Below are 4313 nucleotides of genomic sequence, written 5' to 3'. Positions count from 1 at the left end.
AGTGTCTCTTCTACCAGCTTAAAGTTATCACAAGCTGAAATGGTAAATTTAGGGAAAGAATAAAATAGGGTTTTATTTCTGTTTTTATTTAACCAATGCACACACACACATGTATTTAGCATCAAAGCAACTAAGGCTATGAGGCAACAAGTGTCTAATTTCTGTGGTCGATTTGCCTGAAGATAAACTTAAGCATCCGGTAGATAAAACCATGCAACCCTCAACTGGAACTAACCCAGCCATGATATGAAAAAAGCCCATTAAAATTCCTTGTATCATTGACAGGATATTTGCATAGGATATTGTTTCAGTTATATTCTTTGCTGTATTTGTTTAATTTCACTAGAATTGATGGTCTTTTCTAGTCTATTCAAATTTGCATTTTTCAAGTAAGTGCATAGTGTCACACCCTCATTGTTTCAAACTTCATTGCTTTCCATACCTTTGCCTGGTATTTTAGCTACTTTGCTGTCTGGTCCATTTTCCATTCATATTTCAAAATTTTGCATCTTTTGTTTCTTATCAATTTTAATCAGTTTATATTTTAGTAATTTTTGGCTGATGCTATATAAGCTTGTTTTCTTATATCATGTGCCTTTGCTAATGCTAATTACATGGCAGCTTTTATGCATGAAGTTTGAAGTAAAATTATTAAACATTCCTTTTATACTTAGTACTCTATACAGACTATTTCATTAAATTAATATTAAGTCAATAAAAGTCAGTCTCAGTGACTTTTATTGACTTGGCACAGTATGGCCTAAAAAAAAATTAATGTGCCATAAAAAACAGAATCAATTATATCAGTGACTTTTCAAGTTTCATTTCCTCATTTAGGTTATTGGTGGGAAGAATTTTATATGCACCTTACAACTAAAACGTCCTTTTTTGTAAAAATTTAGGACATATTGGGGCTTATGCAACTGGTCCACTTGGTGGTAAACTTTTGACTTCAATCTAAGAATCAGATGGAAGTCAAAAGTTCATACCTGACTGCACAATTACCCCAGGTCTTTTTCATTCTCCACTAACTTGAGTGTAGTACCATGGGGTTACTCCTACCTATATGCAGTACTTTACATTTGTCAATGTTAAACTTCAGTTGCCACCTCTCAGCCTATCTGTTCATCTTTTCTAGGTCATTTTGCAGTAGTGTACTATCATTAATAATCATGCCAACCTTTTCATCGTCTGCAAAATTGGACACAAAGCCTGATATACCTTCGTTAATGTTATTAATAAATATAGAAAACAACAATGGGCCCAGTACCTAACCCTGGGAGACTCCACTAATAACAATAATCATGAAGAGCAGTGTCCATTATGATTACCACACTCTGTTTCTCCCATTCAACCATCCCTTTATCCAAGGCAGCAATTTGTCCTTAATGCCATACTGCTCCAATTTGTACAGTAGTCTTCCACATGCAACAGTAGCGAAAGCTTTCCTAAAATTTAAGTATATGATTAAAAATAATTTTTTGCATCTAGTTTCTTTGTGACCACATCATAGTATCCAATCAAATTAGTCAGACAAGACTTCCCCTTAACCCTGCACTCTTGTCTAGATGATCCTGCAGTGCTTCTTTAACCAGTGCCTCCATTATTTTCCCCGGAACACAAGTTAAGCTAACAGGTCTGTAATTACTCATGTCATCCTTTGAGAATTGGGAACACATTTGCACATCTCGAGTCCATGGGTACCTCCACTGAGTCCAAGGAAGCTCTCATAATTATAGCTAAGGGTTTGCTTACTTCCTTTGCCGCCTCCTTCAATATAACTGGATAGATCCCATCCACCCCAGGTGCCTTTCTTATGTTTAACTTCAACAATTCTCCTCCACTTTGCTCTCAGTTATTACAAAATCATTTAGCTCCCTGCCAGATGTTGATAAACTTCTGGCATTCCCCTCCGTGAATAACTCCTCATGTGAATCTAGATGCAAAATACCCATTCAGTTTGTCAGCTACCTGAGCAGGATCATTTACAGTTGAACCATCGATATCAAGTGGACCAATCTGATTCATCCCCTTCCTTCTAGAGTTTACATAAGTAAAGAAATCTTTGCTGTTTTTCTTTGTATCCTTTGCCAAATATTTCTTGTGATACTGCTTTGGCCAGCCTAACCTCCTTTGTGACTTGATTAGAGACCAGCTTATCAATCATAGGCTAATTGTCCCCTGCATTTTTCTTCTCTGCCACGAGTCTCAGTTCATCTGACATACAATTAGGCCTAAATCTTGAACAGTACTTCTTAGCTGGTATGAAAAGCCTAGTAGCTTCCATGATTAATTCCTTGAATGCTCCCCATTTAGAAATTACTGTTGGTAACATCATCAGTTGGTACCACTGTATAGAATTTAAAAACTGTCTCAGACCACTGTCACTTTTATGAAAGCAAAAACCCTTTCCTTTACCCCTGATGGTAGTTACATCTTTAAGTAAATCCCACATCAGCACAGTGTGATCACTGCCACCTAGTGGTTCCTTTATCTGTAGATTGTTAATGCATGAAGAATCATTGCTGATAATCAGATCAAGAGTATTACTACGTCTAGTTGCCTCTCAAACATGCTGTTGTAGAAAAGAATCATCAAATAAATCCACAAAAGCCTTGCTAGTGTGCGAGTAACTAAAATGTTAAAGTCCCCCATTAGAAGACAATGCAGGTTATTTTTATTTATTTATTTTTCTTCAAAATGCCATTTTTGCATGAAACAAAATTTTACTATCATATTTTAGTGTTCGTGTGAATAATGTTGGTAACAGATAGAAGGAATGTAGAAATTTAGAAAAAAGAAATTATATTTTTTATTCATTTATTTTGTATAAAGGATTCACTCTGATTTTTCTCATATGCAGGTTGGAAAGCGAGTACTTGCCTATTTCAGGAAGACTCCGTCCATATTGTAATACCTTTAATCCAGATAAGATTATTTACTATTTTTTTTTTTTTTAAACATAACTACTCAGTTGAATCCACCTGCTAGTGAAAATGCCCCACTGGGCCAAAGTGCTTTTCCATGTAAGGAACTCTACTCCAATTCCGACCCCTAACACAATCTCCATGGAAGCTTACATGCCTACTCTTACCTCATTCATGGTACTCGACTATACTAACTTCTTTCAATAAAAACTATAGCACAGGTTGCAAACCAAACACCAGAAGATGTGTATTACCCAGCAGGCATCCATTAATAATCTCTACTACCAGTCTCTGGAACAACCCTCCAAGTACATTTCTTAAAAAATGCAACTTACAAATGTGAAAGCAAAGTGCAAACAAGGTTCTCTTATATCCCAATTTTAAACCTATCCATGGCATTGTTTTAATAAGATCTCATAAAAAAAAAAAAAAGGATGTCCATTGAAAAACAAAGTTGGATAGTATTTTCCATCAAAAATATAAAATAGCAACATAAAAACGGTATTGTGATCACTAAATTTGCCATTTACAGCATGGCATGTTAAAAGTTTGAATTTGTCCTGCTTTCCCAGAATTCTCTCAAAGAATTCCCCAAATCACTGAACTCACCAACTGTCTTTCTTCAAATTGTCACAAAGCAAAATGCCATGCACTGAACTGCCATACAACAAATTGATGTGATCCCCATATTTTATTTACTATTAAAGAAACAATAAAATTACAAAAACCTTTATACTCTTAGAAATATATAATACTTATATGGTTCCACAGACCCTTGTATTAGAATGTGAATTCAGGTTAGCCTGCTTGGCTTTTTTTTTTTTCACTTCTTATGCAAAATTTATCTATAGTACTTAATTATAAATTCCACTGTATAAGACAATGGTGAAACTGCATTCAGAACACCGTCTGGGTATGGAGATTTAACTAAAACAAGACGCCTATCTTTCTTGAAAGGTTCAAATATGAGTGACGTACTTGGTGACACTGGCACAAGGTGTCCATACAAGGATTGTTGTTGTTTGTTATTTGGTTTTTAGGAGCATTAGCAACTAAGGCCATATTACTCCAGGATATGCGGTGGTCATTCCCTGACCTTTCCGCATCCTCTGTATTTGGTGGTGACGGGCTCGAACCCCGGTCTAATCAAGCAGCAGTGCATAGCACATGCGCTGCTGCTCCTTCCCACCTGGCTACGGAGGCGCCTTCCATACAAGGAGACTGAGTATGTGGCTTAGAGAGCTGGATAACTAGGCACCTTAGAGCAGCAGTTCTCAAACTGTGCATTGCGATGCAGTGGGGAGGCCACGATAATTTACTGGGGGGGGGGGGTCAAGGACAATGTAATAGTTTATGTAAGTTTTCCGTGTCAAATGTTAAAAATGT

The sequence above is a fragment of the Mastigoproctus giganteus genome, chromosome 7, assembly GCF_048544385.1.
Source record: "Mastigoproctus giganteus isolate SK-2022 chromosome 7, ASM4854438v1, whole genome shotgun sequence".
NCBI classification, from domain to species: domain Eukaryota; kingdom Metazoa; phylum Arthropoda; class Arachnida; order Uropygi; family Thelyphonidae; genus Mastigoproctus; species Mastigoproctus giganteus.
This window is presented reverse-complemented; position numbering follows the sequence as displayed.